At 38.6% G+C, this 19004-nt stretch overlaps 1 long non-coding RNA gene across 1 annotated transcript in view; it reads right to left on the bottom strand.

The window, feature by feature from the left end:
- The window catches only part of LOC119538207, a 128912-nt gene that overhangs the window by 31067 nt on the left and 78841 nt on the right, over positions 1 to 19004 (bottom strand). The gene's annotated exons all lie outside the window — the stretch shown is intronic.

Genomic DNA, 19004 nt, shown 5'->3' with positions numbered 1-19004 from the left:
CTAATTGCTCTAGCTAGAACTTCCAGCACAATGTTGAATAACAATGGTGATAGTGGGCATCCCTCTCTTGTTCCTGATCTTAGAGGAAAAGCTTTCAGTCTCTCCCCATTGAGTATGATGCTAGCTGTGGGTTTTTCATATATTGCCTTTATCATATTGAAAAAGTTCCCTTCTATTCCTATCCTTTGAAGTGTTTTCATCAGGAAAGGATGTTGAATTTTGTCAAATGCCTTTTCTGCATCAATCGAGATGATCATGTGGTTCTTCTGCTTTGATTTATTGATGTGGTGTATTACATTAATTGATTTTCTTGTGTTGAACCAGCCTTGCATACCTGGAATAAATCCCACCTGGTCGTGGTGTATAATTCTTTTAATGTGCTGCTGGATTCGATTTGTGAGTATTTTGTTGAGGATTTTTGCATCTATATTCATTAAAGAAATTGGTCTATAATTTTCTTTTTTTGTAGTATCTTTTCCTGGTTTTGGTATTAGGGTGATGTTGGCTTCATAGAAAGAGTTAGGTAGCTTTCCCTCTTCTTCAATTTTTTTGAAGAGATTGAGCAGGATTGGTACTAATTCATTCTTGAATGCTTGGTAGAATTCACATGTGAAACCATCTGGTCCCGGGCTTTTCCTTTTTGGGAGCTTTTTGATGACTGACTCAATCTCTTTACTTGTGATTGGTTTGTTGAGGTCATCTATTTCTTCTTGAGTTAATGTTGGTTGTTTATGCTTTTCTAGGAAGTTGTCCATTTCATCTAAGTTGTCTAGTTTATTAGCATATAGTTGCTCATAGTATCTTCTCATTATCTCGTTAATTTCTGCAGGGTCGGTAGTTATATTTCCTTTCCCATTTCTGATTGCATTTATTTGCATCTGCTCTCTCTTTTTTTTTGTTAGCCTAGCCAGTGGTCCATCGATTTTATTGATTTTCTCAAAGAACCAACTTCTGGTTTTGTTGAGTCTCTCTATTGTTTTCCTGTTCTCAATTGCATTTATTTCTGCTCTCATCTTTGTTATTTCTTCCCTTCTGCTTGCTTTGGGGTTAGTTTGCTGTTCTTTCTCTAATTCCTCCAGGTGAGCAGTTAACTCTTCAATTTTTGCTCTCTCTTCTCTTTTAATATAGGCATTTAGGGCAATAAATTTCCCTCTCAGCACCGCCTTTGCTGCATCCCATAAGTTTTGATAAGTTGTGTTTTCATTGTCATTTGCCTCGAGGTATTTACTAATTTCTCTTGTAATTTCTTCCTTTACCCACTGGTTTTCTAAGAGGGTGTTGTTTAGCCTCCATCTGTTTGCGAATTTTATGACCTTCTGCCTTTCATTTATTTCCAGCTTCATTCCATTGTGGTCTGAGAAAGTGTTTTGTATAATATCAATATTTTTAAATTTGTTGAGACTTGCTTTGTGACCCAACATGTGGTCTATCCTAGAGAATGTTCCATGAGCACTTGAGAAAAAAGTGTATCCTGCTGTTGTTGGATGTAGTGTTCTATAAATGTCTGTCAAGTCTAGTTCGTTTATCATACACTTCAACATCTCTGTTTCTTTAGTGATCCTCTGTCTAGATGTTCTATCCATTGATGAGAGTGGTGTATTGAAGTCTCCAACTATTATTGTAGAGGTATCTATTTCTCCTTTCAGTGATCGCAGTGTTTGCCTCATGAATTTTGGGGCATTCTGGTTTGGTGCATAAATATTTACGACTGTTATGTTTTCTTGATGAATTGACCCTTTTATTAATATATAGTGTCCTTCTTTGTCTCTTTTGTTTCTCTTTTAAAGTCTAACTTGTCTGATATTAATATAGCTACTCCCACTTTTTTCTGGTTGTTGTTTGCATGAAATATCTTTTTCCAACCTTTCACTTTCAGTCTATGTTTGTCCTTGTGTCTAAAGTGAGTTTCTTGTAGACAGCATATAGATGGGTCCTGTTTTTTAATCCATTCTGCCAGTCTGTGTCTTTTTATTGGGGAGTTTAATCCATTTACATTTAGTGTTATTACTGTAAGGGCAGTACTTTCTACTACCATTTTGTTTTTTGGAATTTATATGTCATATCTTATTTTTTCCTCTCCTTTTACCTTTCCTGATAATCTTCATTTCTGCACTCTTCTCCAACTCTCTCTCTCCTGTCTTTTCCTATCAGCCTGTAGCACTCCCTTTAGTATTTCTTGTAGTGCCGGTCTCTTATTCACAAACTCTCTCAGTGTCTGTTTGTCTGAAAAAGTTTTAATCTCTCCCTCATTTTTGAAGGAAAGTTTTGCTGGATATAGAATTCTTGGTTGGCAGTTTTTCTCTTTCAGTATCTTAAATATATCATGCCACTGTCTTCTTGTCTCCATGGTTTCTGCAGAGAAATCTGTACATAGTCTTATTGACCTTCCCTTGTATGTGATGGATTGCTTTTTTCTTGCTGCTTTCAGAATCCTCTCTTTGTCTTTGACATTGGACAATTTGACCAGTAAGTGTCTTGGAGTAGGTCTATTGGGATCTACTCTATTTGGCGTACATTGCACTTCTTGAATCTCTAGTTTTCTGTCTTTTATAAGAGTTGGGAAATTTTCAGTGAATATGTCTTCTATTACTCTTTCTGCCCTTTTTCCCCTCTCTTCTCCTTCTGGGATACCCATAACACGTATATTTGTGTGTTTCATGTTGTCACTCAGCTCCCTAAGACCCTGCTCATATTTTTCCATTTTTTTTCACCATCTGTTCTTTTCTGTGTATGAATTCGAATGACCTGTCTTCCAGTTCACCGATCCTTTCTTCTGCCTGTTCAAATCTACTGTAGTGTCCCTCCATTGTGTTTTTCATCTCCTCCATTGTGGCCTTCATTCCCATGAGTTCTGCCATTTGTTTTTTTAAGTTTATGAATTCTTCTTTATGGTCAGCCAGTGTCTTCTTTATATCCTTCAGCTCTTTTGCTATATCTTCCTTCATTTCATCAAATTTATTTAGCATTAGTTGCCTCCACTCCTGTGTCTCAGCTGAGCTATTAGTTTGTTCCTTTGGCTCATCCATGTTTTCATGTTTACTGGTATGGCTCGTTATCTTAAGTTGTCTAGGCATCTGATTTTCTTGATTAGTTTATTTTGGAGCTTGTTTTCTGTCTTTTACCTAGTGGTTTTCTTGTTGGTTGGCTTTGTTCTCCGGCCTCTGTTATTCAGTTGAACTTATTCTAGGCCTCTAACTTAGGTTCTATTTAGTTGATCAGAATTTTTCCCCTCTTGTTTTTTCTGTTTCTTGCTCTGCCTCTATGTAACCTTTTTGTCAGTGGGTCTCCTCAGATATGATCGACCCTAGTCAGATTTTCCCAGTCTAGTGAGGCCCAGGTCTCACTGGGAGGGTATGGTGTTTTCCTGAGAATGAGACCCTCCTATGAGGCCTTTAGAATTGGTGCTTTTCCTCTCCTGTCCAGCAGGTGGCGCTGGCCAGCCCGCAGCTCCCCCACCAGTGTAAGGAGGTGTGGAGACTTTAGTTCTCCTGGTGACTCTGATCCTGTCAGGGGCGTGGCTGACTGAAGCCAGGAATCTGAATTCCAGCCCCTGGGGTCTGAATTCCCAGAAGGAGGACTGCCAGTTGAGCTGGACCTCCCTCCACTCTCCCAATCCTCAGAACTCCAGTTGTCTCTCAGGGGCACTACTCCCTTCTCCTCTCTCCTCTTTGGGGCCTCTCCAGGTAGATTCCTTGGTCAGCCTGAGTTGCCAATTAAAGACGGGGGTGGAGGCCTTCAGTAGTGAATACAGAATTCAATGACACTGTGGGTACTCTGTCTCCCCCAAGCCCAGCCCAGTCCCCCAACCTGGGCTTTCTGATAGAAAATAACCACATATATTACTTTTAGATTTAAAAAAAAAAAGTAGAAAGGAATCAAGAAAAAGAAAAAAGAAAAAAAAAAAAAGTCTCTTTTAAAAGTCTTTCCCCAGCCTGGAAGTTTTGTCAGTGTCAGAATAGAGCTTTTAAAGATATGCTTTGGGCTATTGTCTGATAATTACTCTCCAACAGCTTCAGTTTCACCCCTGCTGGGGGCTACTGAAATGCAAAAAGATAAGGGATCAGTGAGAAGCCAGAAGGGACAAAATGTAGGGGAAAAAAAAAACGGCTTTTTTGGAGTCTGGGAATGGGTGCCCGTTTTTACGTGCCCCCACTTCTTGGAGCCCAGCCCTTCTCTAGCACCCCAGCTCCCAAAGTTAGTTAATTAATTTGTTGATTAATTCTGCAGTTGAGGCTGGGTTGAGCCTCCCTTCTTGCCCTCAGCAGATTGCTGTTTTTTGGTGTTTTTTTCCCCCCTTTCAGGGAGCCGGCAGCAAGACAGTCTGTGAGGTCTGGGTGGGGAGGGGCGCCAGACCCCTGGTCCGGGGAACTTACAGTGTTCACTGCGATCTCAGCTTTTCCTCCAAGTCCAAACTTGCATCCAATGTGCGACTGGTTACTGGAGACCCCGAAAACACTGTTTCATATAGTTCTTGGGTAATTGCCAGCTGCTCTAGGGGAGAGACGAAATTCTGCTCCTCACCACTCCGCCATCTTGCCCTGCCTCCCTTGTCATTTAATCTTTATCTTATCTAACCTAAAGCTCAATTGCTTTCAGTTGCAAATAACAGAAATCTAATTGAAACTGGCTTATATAAAAAGGGAACTTATCTTCTCAGGGCTTCAGCTGTAGCCCACTTGTCTTGCCAACTACCTGGTCCTTCCAAATAAATGACCTCTTTTCAAACAGCACTGAAAACTGCAATGCTGACACGAATGAATTTATTTATTAACTGCTTACCATTTCTCAAATTTACCTTTATCTGTATCTGTCCCAGCATTTTAAGCACATTTTAAGCCCTCAATAAATAACAGTGCTCATCTCTCTCCTTACTCCTTCTTTGAAGATGTATATAGTCTTTAACTGAAACAATCTGTTTCCTTCTACCACATCCCTTCCCTGTAACAGACTAACTCCTAGTTCTTTCACTTAATTTCAGGTTAAATGTTTACCAATTTAGTGACTATTTACCAAATGCCAGGAATTTCACAGTGCTGAGGAGAGGGTGGAGAACAAAACAGACATGGACCCTATTTTTAAAAGCTTTAAAATGACTTAGATGCCTTTCTAAGAGGCTTTCATAACCTCCTTTCCTCATCCCTATTCCCTAGACCAATTTAGGAACCCATTACCCTTATCCTTCCTCCTGTGCAATCTATCACATTGCACTGTGTGTACATAATACATTGAAAAATATAAATACCAAATAGGGTCAATCAAAGAGAAAGAAATGACCAGGGGGGAGTTACAATGTGCATCTGAAGGTCATTGAGAATTTTTAAACGTGGATCAGGATCCACCCAAGTGAACTTATTAGGATGTCCTTATTTGGAAATAGGAAACACACAGGCTGGTAAAGATTGGGAAAACATAAAAATCCCGTAAAAGAAATCAAATTATCTTTTATTAAATCCAAATCTTAAAATAGCTGATGGTGTCTTGAGAAATCAATAACACAGTAAAGTATTCTTTTTTAATAATACTCTTCTGCCTTGGGATAGTTAACTATATTAAATGTTATTTTTCCACATGAGTGGTAAATAAAGCATTGAGGGCCTGCATTGGGATGTCTTTCAGTTAAATAAATCCTCTGAAGAATTCAGAGTTGATTTATAACTCCATTTGAGCCCTTTGCTTTACTGATAGTTTTTCTCCTTCAATCCAGCATGGTAATGTCTGTCAAAGAAAATAAATGACTCAGACTCTGTGTCGTGTCTATGTGTAGTTTGTCTGGAGTCTTTCATGTTCTTCCCTGGTGCATATCTAGCAGCATCCTCTCAAGGTCAGAGTGAGTATACACTGCTGAGCAAATTGGGACTAAAACCAGGAAAGTTTTTGGAGAAAGTGCAGCAGGGAGAAGTGTCTCCCATTCCCACTTCACCTTGTCTTCAGTTTTCTCCTTTTTGTCCTTTCCTTCTCTTAACTCATTAAACTCAGGCATCAGCCTAGAAAAATGATTTTTAATGGATGAGTATTAATCTGTTGCTATAAACAGCAATGATGGTGATTGTGACATGGTGACTTTGTCAAGTGCCAATACTATGCCAAGACAGTGCAGTTAGAAATACCACCTGTCCTTCTATTGTTTGCATCATTCAAACTGGACAGATGGGCAAACCACAAGCAAAGGAAAGTAGCGAGACAGCTGCTGGGCTAGTTTGTACAGGGAAGGATCAATATTTTGTGGTACTGGAAGTTCTTACAATTTTAGACTCTTCTCCAAGAAAAAGAATGCCAAATAACAGATATATAATTGTGTGAAAAAGTATTTAGAATGAAAGAAGAATTGGTAGCAATTTAGAAATATGCAAGTGCTGCCAAATACCACAAGCTTCACAAAATACTGGGAAAAGACACATTTTCATTAATAAACAGTCTCTCACCCCCTATCTTACTTTTTATACCATATATACTCCCAAGTACACTTTTATATAGCAAAATAACTCTGGCCCTGCAGTTTCACATCATGACACTAGGTAATGTGACACATTGAGCAGGAATGTAACTGAATGTCATTGCTACACTTAACGATAGTTTACAGTTTCACTGAAGTGACTAGAAAGTTCATAAACATCTCTCCCTAAACCCAGACTAAATGTAATCTCATTTCGATTTCTCCTGGTCATATTTTAGAAGTGTCCGTGGCTAATCTAACACCACCTCATAGAAGGGTGAGTCTGGCAAGGGATGTTAGAGTAGCAAGAAGTCACAGACTTAACTGCTTGCAAATTATGCTTGCACATTGTACAAAGGAAGAGGAACACATTGAGAGGGTCCCTGGAAAGGGACCTGGAAGGTGCCCAAGCCAGTGAGGGGGCCCTGAAGTTTAAGGTTCCTTAGCTTCACAATAAATTTGTCTCTTGCTGTGTGTATTAGACTAGGAATTTAAGTGTTAAAGCTCATTGAATGTCATCTGAAGCCCTGTACTAGACAAATTGGGGGATTTGTAAGGCACATCATGGAATGGAATGGATTTTTTTCTTTTATATAATTTTACATTGGAGTTTTGAATTATGCTATGTGAATGCACTGCCCATTCAAAAAATAAATTATTTTTAAATAAAAATTTTTTAAGACATCCATGAAACATGGTTCCCACTCTTAGCTTTGACAAACTTCCTCAAATTATGCTGGGATGGAATAAAAAGAAGGAAACAGAGTTTTGGAGCTCTCAGGAGAATAAATGAGACACAGATTCTGGTCCCTGTGACAGTATCTGGACATCTCATTTCAGGCTTATTTCTGATCTGCAAGAGGGATGAGGCCAAACAGGTAAGAAGGGTAGGCAACCCTTTAAGCTTTGTCAGAATGAACCATTGTGACCTCAGGAGAGCAATCCATTAGAAAAGGATCTGATTAGAGGTCATTCTGGAGGTTACTCTTATGCAAGCTTCAGCCAGATATTAAAATTGCCACAGATGTCAAACCCCAACCAATAGTATTCCTGAAAACCCTAAAGAAAACTCAGGGCTCTATCTAAGACTCTATAAATGTTTTACTTATTAGTTTATTTTTCCAAAACTTAAAACCTTCAGATTGTTCCTATACCAGATAGGCCCTTATACTTAGAGGTCCCAGTCTCTCCCAGAACATCAGCCAGTTGTATTCCCCTACCCCATAATGTTGACACCCCTTTTCAACATGAAGAAGTTAGAACTGTCATTACCCATTTATCCTTGAAGAGCGAGAAAATGATCGAGAGCGAGGAGTTGTAACAGAGAAATTAGGATTTAACAAATGCTTAAGACTACTGAGTCATTATATAGATATTTCTTTTTAGTTTCTAGTGTATTAGCACAGCCAGAAGGAAAAACCTGAAATTGTGCAACTATAATCCATACTATACTTTGAAATTTGCTCTGTAACTACCTGCTAAACTGTATTTTGAAGTTTATCACTTTTCTGTATATTACATATTTCACAATAAAAATGTTTTTTAGGATCTCATCAATTGCTAAGGATACAGGAGATAAAATCTGCCACTGGTGAGGGTGAGAGTGAAGGTCCCAGGCAAGCCACCTCTGGTTCTAGGCAGGAGTCTGGTAACTGGACAGTCAGGCAAGGAAATGAGACAGAACTCCAGCTGAATTGTATGGACTACGGTAACCAGAGGAGAAAGCCTGCTTCTAAGCAGATTCATTCAAGTCTTCAGCTAACACCATGCTCGCTGCATAATTCAAGTGGTCTTCCCGAAGCAGATGCTACCCCATACAGAAGGTGGCCGCAGGTCCTAGAGGTGTGACAGGCATCCTCATTCTGTTTCCTTTCTTTTACTTTTTCTTTCTTTTCTTTTTTTTTTTTTTTAAGCTCCTAACTAAAATGATCCGTGAATATAATAAAATGGTTGCTGGTTTAAGCCACTACATTTGAGATAATTTGTTACCCAGTATAGTAAACAGAAGACTATTTTTCATCCACTTCTTTCTGAAGCAAGATACTAGGCTCTTTGAGAATAAATTATTCTTAACAGAGTTGGAACTTTAGTCCAAAGGTCTGGAGGAATTCCCTGCTCATGTTATGACATGATGTCAGTTCAGTGGATTAAGAAGCCACAAAGTCCTCAGAGATCAGCAGCTGCTTTAACATCCAAGAGGCAAAGAACTGTCCAGTCCCATTGCACAAGTGCATTCCAGCCGTGCTGAACTCCCAGCATTTCTCCAGCCTTGCTATGCTCTCTATTATCTCTTGCCTATGCACAAGCTATTCCTTTTGCCAGGAATATGCTCCCCTCCGACTATTCCTTCAATTACTTCCCTTCCCTCCACCAGCACCTTCTTTGTCCAAATGTTACTCAGTACTACTTCCCCTAGAAAGCCTTTGCTGTCAACTCCATTCAGGCCTAAGTTACCTTTCTATGATTTCTACAATTACACAACCCCCTGCTTTTCTTTGTGAGCAACCATCACACTGCAGGATAACTGCCTAATTACCTCTCTCTTTCATAGGATTATAAGATCCTTGAGGATGTGGGAAACTTCATGTTCATTGTATTCCCAGTCCTCTAACATGCACATCAAATCTGGCACATAGTGTGTGCTCAACATTTCCTGACTAAAATGATGAATGAACAACAAAATGAATTTAAAAATACGGTAGGGATTCAGTTAAGTGACTCTTTACCCAACTTTGTATTTTTAGTTTGTATTGGTCAAATGGAACTAGAACTTTCTTTCCTTCTCAGAGAAGGGGAGGAACCATTCTGGGAAACAAGAATGAGACTTGGGCTGGTGAAAGCCTCTGGATAATCTTCATATTGATCTGGCTCCTTATATACGATGATCCACTATAATAGCCCAAAATAAAGTGATACCCAGTAATCCTCCTGGATGTAATAAAACTTTAGAAAGATCTGAAAACATTGTCCTTAAGGTAGCTCTTAGGTAAAGCCACAGCTTGTGATGTAGTCATTACTATTTTCCACATTTTACAGATGAAAAACACACAACCAGGGAGCATGACTCCTCAAATTCCATGGGAAGTAAGTTACACAGTCAAAATTGGGCCAGGTGATCTGACTACAGATTTCATCCTTCCCTGCCACAGAGCTGCCTTGTCTAGCCTCGTCTGGAGTCAGCCTGGTGTTTTCCATCCTTTCTGGGGTCAGTTTCTATCCCGTTCACCACAGTCAGTGACTGGAAAAGTTAGAGGGAACTTCATTATGAAGGAGCCATGTTGTCTGTGTTTTGAAAGATAGATGGCATTTGACATAGGCATTCCAGGCAGAACAAACAGCATGAATAAAAAAAAAATGCAGGAAAATGTAGGACATCTTCAAGCAGCACTAATATTTTAATTTTCCTACAGGATAGATCCTGGGGATTGATAGTGATATAAGAGAAGAAAGCAACTAGATGGTGAAAGGCAAAAATATCAGGTTAAAGAATCTGTATGTTAGTTCACTGTCCTTTCCTTTTCTATCTTTTTTTTTTTTTTTAAGGAGGATTGATAAGACCAGGGCTATACTTTCTGAAGGTAACTCTGGAAGCCAGGTATAGGAATAAATGGCAAAAGAGGAGGTGAGTACAAGATAGAAATTTTAAAAATGTCAGGGGAAGAAAAAATGGGGAAAGATGAGATAGAGTTCCCAGGACCACCCAAATGGTTGAATGTAGAGGACAAGAAGAAGCATGAATCTGGTTAGCCCTTAATGCCATTGACAGAGATCCAGCAGGAGACCAGGTTTAGCAATTAACATGAAATGTTCAAGGTAAGACAGTGAATTTGAGAAGCTTATTGTTCTCCTATGTCAAAAGAAATTTTTGAGGGGGAGGAGAAGTTTCAGAACTTTACAATTTTCCCCATCAAGAAAATAATAGAAAATGAAACAATTTCTTTGGTCTTCTGGAGTAAATGAAGAAGACTGTTTGTGACTTGAAGCCATAGATACCAAGGATTCCTGCAGAGCCATGGATCACTCACCAACCAGCAAGCTAAAGGCTTCAATTATCTGGACACATCTACAACACTTTTGGGCACACAGCACACCAATAATAAGCTCTGCTAGATAAAACCAAAGGTACTACTGAAAAAAAGATCAGCTATCTTAAAAAGGTCAAATCATAGAGGAGACAATTAGAAGAAAATTTTATTTTATATGAGGTCAGTTCTTCATGCAGATGAAAGTAGAAAGTTGGATCAGTACAGAGAAACAAGATATTTAGTGAGACACATGTTATTAAAATCAAAGGATTGAAGTGGGGAGGGCAGCACAGCGTGGTAACAGTTATAATATGTGGTACATGGTAAGCTTTACAGCACGAGAAGTCCCCATGTTTCATTGCCCACACAACTAAAGCCGTTGATCATATTAAGGGAATCTCAAAAACCAGCATGGTACTGGAACAAGAATGGAAATATAGACCACTGGAATCAAACTGAGAGCTCAGAAATCAAGCTTCAGATTTACAGCCAACTGATTTTTGGCAAGGGGCAAAGACCACTCAATTGGGAAAGAGTAGTCTCTTCAACAAATGGCACTGGGAAAATTGGATTTCAATATGCAAAAGAAAGAAGGAGTACCCTTATCTCACACCTTATACAAACATCAAGTCAAAATGGATCAAAGACCTAAATATAAGAGTCAGAACTATCAAACTCCTAGAAGAAAAACATAGGAAACCACCTTTGGGGCCCTGTGTTAGGCAATAATTTCTTAGACTTTATACCCAAAGCACAAACAGCAAAAGACAAAAACAAACAAATATGACTTCATCAATTTAAAAATTTTGTGCCTCAAAGGACTTTATCATGAAAGTAAAAAGACAACCTACACAATGGGAGAAAATATTTGGATTTTTATGCAGTATATATGGAATATATAAAGAAATCTTTCAACTTAACAACAAAAAGACAAACAAACCAATTAAAAAATGGACAGAAGACTTGAACTGACATCTCTCCAAGTAAGACAACAAATGGCCAAAAAAACACATGAAAAGATGCTCAAAATCATTAGCCACCTGGGAAATGCAAATCAAAACCACAATGAAATATCATTTTACACCAATTAGAACTGCTATTATTGAAAAACATTGGAAAATTACAAGTGCTGCAGAGACTGCAGAGAAATAGGAACACTTATTCATTGCTGGCGGGAATGTAAAATGGTGCAGCTACTGTAGAAGACAGTTTGGTGGTTCTTCAGAATGTTAATTATAGAATTAAATATGATCCAACTATCCAACTACTAGGTATATTTCCAAAAGAACTGAAAGCAGGGACTTGGACAGATATATATTTTTTTGATTATTGTAATTCAACTTTATCGAGATATATTCACATAACATTGGAAAGATATTTGCACATTGATATTCATAGTGGCATCATTCACAATTGCCAAAAGATTGAAGCAACCCCAGTGTCCATCAGCTGATGAATGGATAAACAAAATGTAGTATATACATACAATGGAATATTATTCAGCCAAAAAGAGGAATGAAGTTCTGATACATGCGACACCATGTATGAACCTCAAAGACATCATGTTGAATGAAACAACTCAGGCACAAAAGGACAACTCTTGCATGATCTCACTGATATGAAATAATTAGAATAAGCAAACTCATAGAGTCAGAATCTAGAATATATGCTACCAGGGGACTGGGTGGGGATGGGGAATGGGAAGTTAAGGCTTAACATGTACCAAAGAGTTCCTATTTGGAACGATGGAAAAGTTTTGTTAATGAATGGTGGTGATAGTAGCACAACATTGTGAATGTAATTAACAACACTGAAATATATATCTGAATGTGATTAAAAGGGGAAATGTTAGGTTGTATATATGGTAATAGAATAAAATTTTAAAAAATCCATGGTACTGCACTACACAAACAGTGAACCCTAAGTTAAACCATGGACTGTAATTAATTGTGCAATTATAAAAATGTGCTTTCATCAATTGTAACAAATGCACCACACCAATGGAAGGTGTTAATAACAGGGTTGCATAAGGGAATTCTGTATTTTATGCATGATTGTTTTGTAAACCCACAACTTCTCTAACAATAATTTCAAAAAGCCAGCTGGCTGCATGCTTATAATGGCCCCCCCATGGAATCTTTCAGATCCAAGAACTTTCATCTAACCCACAGAAGTAAAAAGGTGCACTTTGCCAGTTGGCTGTCTTTCTGGAAAAGTTAGAATGAAATCCTAAACTTTCACCACAGATTATGGGAGGGAGGAGGCCGCTGGGGAGGAGGAGAGAAGGAGGCAGTCTCAGGACTTCTAATCCAAACCTTGTCTTTTCACAGATAGACCGGAAGAGGCAATGTAGGAACTGGACTAGAAACCTTTATTCTAGGGAAATTTCTAATGTAAGATCAATATAAGTTATTTAAATTGTTTACTGAATGACCTGCTCTGCTTTTAACAATCGGAAAGATGATAGAACAAGTTCGCATTTCTCAGATCACTATTACATGCAAACACATACGTACACACAAATAGACTTTTAGCTGGTAACCAGTCCAAGAATCCTCTTCTGCCTTTCTGACTTTCTGACTTTCTTACTCCATCCACTTGCCCTGTCCAGGATATTTTCAGCCACACCCAGAAATACAGAACTAGCAGATAAAACTGTATCTCAAACAAATTGTTAAAAGTAAACAAAAAACCCAAAGGCAAGAGAAATGTGTATTATGTATCTCAATGGGGCTAACCAGCATTAAATCGCAAAAAATCTTCATTCTATTTCATTGGCAACAATTCTATATTAAAAAGAAAATCTGTTAAAGGTAAAGGATTCAGAAACTGGCCAGAAACAGAAAGAAAGAAAACAGAAAAAGTCTCCAGGGGAGTATTCAACATGTGGAGACAGCTGCCTTCTGAAGAGTAAAGGAAACTTGCTGCTTTTCTGTCCTCGTTGTGGGTGAGGGGAGGTCAAGCGAGCTTTAGCCTTGGTGACACTGAACTCCATTAGGACCAGCTGGCAAGAGGAAGCTGTGGGCAGCATGTCTGCAGGACTAGCCTTCTCAGAAAACTGGTTCCTCAAGTGTTCAGGTTCCCGGAGGTCACATGACAGGTTATTTCCTGATGTACATTCTGCGAACTTTGGGGTTCAAAAGCAGCTCTCTTTCCCCCACCCACCCACTCACTGACACCTCATCATATTTCCTGCACTTTAGGGCTCTTTGCCTACAAAAGAATTTTCACTTGAGTGAAAACAAAAAACACACAAAGATAACCATAAATTTGCAATATCGTTTCAAATCCCAGATATATTTTAATGTAGGGCTAGTTAGTGGGTGCAGAGAGACACTTGCCTTTGAAACATAGAACAGGACCTTTGAGTGTGACTGACCCTGGCCTCACTGAAAACTCATGCATTACCATGATTTTTCCACATGGCCTTCTATGCCAGTTCATTTTAAATACTCTGTTATCCCAGTGCGGAAAGCTCACTTTTGTAGTTTCTTCTAATTTTTGGCAAAAGCTTCAAATAACTGTCATTTCAGGCCTCCTGGTCTGTGGAAAAGGAACGAATCTTGGGGATAGATCATGTAAGGTTGTCTTAACCCCTCATTTTACAAAGATGGAAATTAAGGCCCAGATGAAGGATTTACTTTCCCCCAGCATCAGAGCACAGAGAGATCTTCAAAGAAGTGGAGCTGCAACCTGATCCTCTGGGACATTACCTTGTGAGGTAGTTGTCATAGGTGCTTCAGACTTCAGAACCTAGGCTCTTGCTCTACTGAAAAGACTCCCTGTTTTCCAACTCCCTGCCTCTCCTTCTTGTATTTGTGTTTCTCCTGTCTCTGCCAACTTCCACATCCCTCATCCCTGCCAAGGCCTGCTAGCCCAAAGGCTGACATTGGTCCTTTACAACTTGGCTTGGATTTGAATCCCTGTGTTCAGTCTATGTCTGGAAGAGAAAGGTTTGCTCCTTATTTGGGAGATTTTAGACTTTCACATTTATATGGTCAGGAAGAGAGGGTTAAGAGGAAGCTTCAAAATCATTCCATAAAAGCATTTGCTCACCAGGCCTAAACATAAAGCACAACTTGAAGGAAGCAAAACATGGGCCAAAGAGGACTTGAAAATCCATTCCTCCTATGTCCCATGTACCTCCTTAGCATGGGCAGCCAAGTTGGTTCCAACTGCCAACAAACTTGTCTTGACATCTTGTTCTCACGAAACACTAAGGCTCTTGGCTTTCTCTGTTAATTCATGACTCTCTTTCTGCCAGTTGGAAATCCTGCCGCCACAAAACTAAAAGTGACTCAAAAAGAACTCCCTCTCTCCTTTTCCAAGTCATGATTCTGCACAGCATGTTCTATGACCATCTACATGATTCCACATTTGCTCATCCAGCTTGTGTCTGCCAACAAATCTGGTAGTGTCTTCCTCTGGAATCTCTCTCAGGCCCATTGCTATTTCCCATCACCCAGAAGTCTGGGTCTGGACAAGAAGTCAGTAATTCCTAACCTCAAATGCCTCCCCTGGGCTTGCAGAAGTTAGTTCTAGGCCAAAATATGAAATTATCAAAGGTTGCTGGGTCTTGGTTTTCCCATCACCTTTGACAGCCTTCTTCTGGTTGGAACATCAGGCAGGCACATCATGTAGGCACCTAAGTATTCTCTCTTAGATGAGTTCTGGGGCTGCTAATATAGCATTGTAGTATGCCACAGGCAGAACTGGAAATTAGCCCTAAATATTTCTCAATTATCTCTAAAATATTTCTCTCTATTCTGGATGCATTTCCCTTCATCATTTCTTTACCTGAATGTTTGCTTCCTGATGCATCTCCATGCTTTCTGTCTGCTGTCTAACTGCTCCCTACTGCTATATTTCACACTGCCACCATTGTAATCGATTGAAAGTGCAAGTCTGCCTATAAATTACTCTTCTGCTTAAACACCTTCATTGACCCTCTCAGCACCTACAGAACAAAATATAAGACCCACAACATTGCATTCAATTCCCTAGGGAGTCATCTTCTCCATCCCAAATCACACTTCAGGTATCAAGAACTATACATATTTTATCCTTTCTTGCTGATTCTCTACTCCCACTGGGTCCTCTGAGACTGTCATTCCCTAGATTCTTCCTAGAAAATTTCTCTTTATGGCTCAGAGCTAAGCAAAAGTTTATACTCAGCCATCATTTAACTTGGAAAAACTTTTATTTTGTGTGCCCCCATACCATCCTGTGTTTTAAGTCCTTTATAGAACTTTTCACTTTGTATTTTCATAAAATGTGTTGGATTATTTTATTTTTCTAATTATAAAATAAATTTATTACAGAAAATTTGGAAAATATGTAAAACCAAATGAAATCAGTAAGAAATAAAGCCTACTAACATTTTGATGCATATTTTCCAATCTTTGGTTCTACACACATATTCATATTTTTCTCTCATTATCTTTTGCACACCACACACATACACATGCAAACACACTCTTATCCAATCTAACATATTTAATAAAAAATTATGTTTTATTTTCAACTTTAAAAATACACTGAGAATTTTGCTATATCCTTAAATGTTTAGACAGTAAGTGACTTGAGGGATAGGAATTGTGCATGCATGTAAAACAAATACATATAAACATTTAGTCAAGTGAATAATATATAATAGGCTTTCTGTAAATGTCTGTTCAGCTAATTTGGTGAGACTGGATTAACTGCATAAGGTCTCATTGGGGAAAAATAAAGGTATTGGCCATAGTTATGGTTTTCAGCTGGGCTCGGGGTCTTCTTCCAAGCTTACTAGTTGTTGGCAAATTCAGTTCCTTGAAGTTGTAGGACTGAGATTCTTGTTTCCTTGTACATGGTCCCCTTCATCTTTCAAGCCAACAATGGTGCATCAGACCCTTCACATGCTTTGATTCTCTCTGGCTTCAGTTTCTGGACTTCCTCTCTGCCAGGGATCATGTGATTCCATTGCCACTCATCCAGATAATCCAGGATAGCCTCCCTATTTTAAGGTCAACTGATCCATAATCTTAATTACATCTGCAAATTTCTTCTGGCAAGTAATGCAACATATTCATGGACATAACATCAGAGGGTGAAGGTGATCAGGGCCAAAATTTTGCCTACCACATTGGTTATTCCAACTTTGTTTCCTAAGACCATACCCATTTATTTCTTGTCTCAATCCATAGATGATAAACTTCAAGAGGGCAGTGCCTGAGTCTATTTCACAAGTCAGTGGTGGTGTGTGGGAGCTACCTCTACCAGCTAGGGTGAGCCTGGTGTTAAATTTTCAGGATTTTTTGTTGTTTTTGCTATTAAAATAACTCAACAAAGTATAATTCTGGTTAATTGTTGGGCAACACTGTTTCACACATACATCAAACAGGCTCCCCAAAAAGAAACAGCAACTGTAGAAGCAAAAAAAAAAAAAAAGAAAAAGAAAAAGAAACCTTTATCTTTGGCCATACAAACAAACTACTTATAGTACAGCTAAGTACATATGCAAAAGATGTTACTGGAATGCTCAGAATAAGAATGTATTCTTTTTGTTGTTTTTGCTTTTTTTTCTTTATTTGAGATTATAATGAACATGGTCACACCAAAAGTAAAATCAGAAGTAGGACAGAGAACATTCCAAAGGCTGGTTTCGTCATCCAAAATCATTAAAAATGGCTAACCCCTAACAGCATGCACAAAAATATAAAATATAAATAAAAAATACAAATTTTCCTTTTAAAAGTGCTTTTAAGAAAAAAAGCAGGGCCTTGGAAGTTTTGGTTCTTTTTTCCTCCCCTGTTGCACATTCACACTGCGGTTTTGGTTGGGTGGTAGAGAGAATGTGCCATCTGCGGGCGGCGCTGCTCGCGGTGGGTGGCTGGCGGGCCTCTCTACGGGAAGGTGACCACATTGAGATTCTGAGATAGGAAGTGGAGAGTGAATTGGTCACAGCGGCCTTTATTTAAATTTAAGTTTAAAGTTTCCTATTTTGCTGTCTAGTCGTCCTCATTGGTCTTCTGCTGCTTGGTGTCCCCATCATCATCTTCATCATCTTCAGCTGTTCATTTGCCCATAGCTGCCTCAGCCTCATCCTCATCTCCATCCTCCTCTTCACCATTTCTTTCTTCTTCCTCCTCCTCATCCTCCCCACCTTATTCCTCTTCATCTACCTCATCACAGCCTCATTTTCCCTGTTTTCCTCTTTAGCATCCCCAGGAGCTTCTCTTCCATTCTCCGCTTCCTCCACAACTTCCTTCTTCTCCTTTAAGTCATTGGCGGTGATTTCAGGCTGGTATCTGTGGCCGCGTCTGACCAGGTGGGGCACGCCAGTCAAATTTTCAGGATTTTTGCAAGCTGCTTGCAAAAATATTATTATTAAATATTTAGTATTATTTAATAAATTAACCATTATTTAAATGTTTAGGCTTACAATCAAATGAATTATATTTAAAAAGTAATAAATTTCAGAAATCATCACTTCCTGTTCATATTACTACATGTTATTTTTATCCATGCTCCTGAGGTTATTTTCATTGATTCTATCTTATGGTTAAAAAAAAAAACAAAAAACCACACAACTGTATATTGTTGTGCTACCATATCTCTTCCCACCTCCCTGCTCAGTAACATCACGTTGGTAGCTTGAAATTGGCCATCGTGGTCGTATTTATACTATAGAAATCAACACACATGGATTGATGGCCTGTTATATATTGTTTTGTTGATTATCTAGATTTAAGAAAATGTCAAAAGTACAGATTAAACTTAAAGGTGTGTCATGTCTATACCATTACCTTGTGAATAGCACAAAAATCGGAAGAAAGGTTCATCTTCCAGTGTTCAAAACTTACCCGATTCAGCAAATAAGCCACTACATCATTGACAAATGAGTTAAATTGCAACCTGTAACTTCATTTTACTTTCATCTTACTCGTTAATATAATCAAAAATATTAAGTGACATTTTAATGTGAACTATATTCATTCATCAATTGCAACCATAGATTGGCCAAGGCTACAAGAGATTGGCAAAAAAAAAAAAAAAAAAAAAAAAAGAGAAAACTCTGGAATGAATTGGCTCTATGGACTTTACAACAAAGAAGTTTTTACAACAAAAAATACTATAAATGATGTGCTACACATCCTTTATATCAGTAAAATATATTTTAAAAACTTATATACATGTATGTGCCTGTATATGTACCTGTGCTCAGAGAACCAGTCACTAAACATTTATCAGTATATCACTGAATATATTGGGTATATTCCTAGAGTTTACCACAATGCCTAGCACATAGTAGGTACTCAACAATATTTGCTGAATTAATGAATAGATGGAAAGCACGGTCAAAGTAATTGATCATAGAATGCAGGCTGATTTGGGAAGGGAAGAGAACAGAAGAGAAGTAATGGATTGGGGAGTTGGGAGGATTCAAGGGTCTAGAGGTCAGCTGATAATTTCTGTAGGATTCAGTGGAAGTGAGGGAGTAGGAGAGAAAGAAATTAACACTGATGAGAGAAGGCATTTTAGGATTTAGGGATAATAATAATTAA

This window comes from Choloepus didactylus, chromosome 6 (genome assembly GCF_015220235.1).
Source record: "Choloepus didactylus isolate mChoDid1 chromosome 6, mChoDid1.pri, whole genome shotgun sequence".
Classification (NCBI taxonomy): Eukaryota; Metazoa; Chordata; class Mammalia; order Pilosa; family Megalonychidae; genus Choloepus; species Choloepus didactylus.
This window is presented reverse-complemented; position numbering and strand designations above follow the sequence as displayed.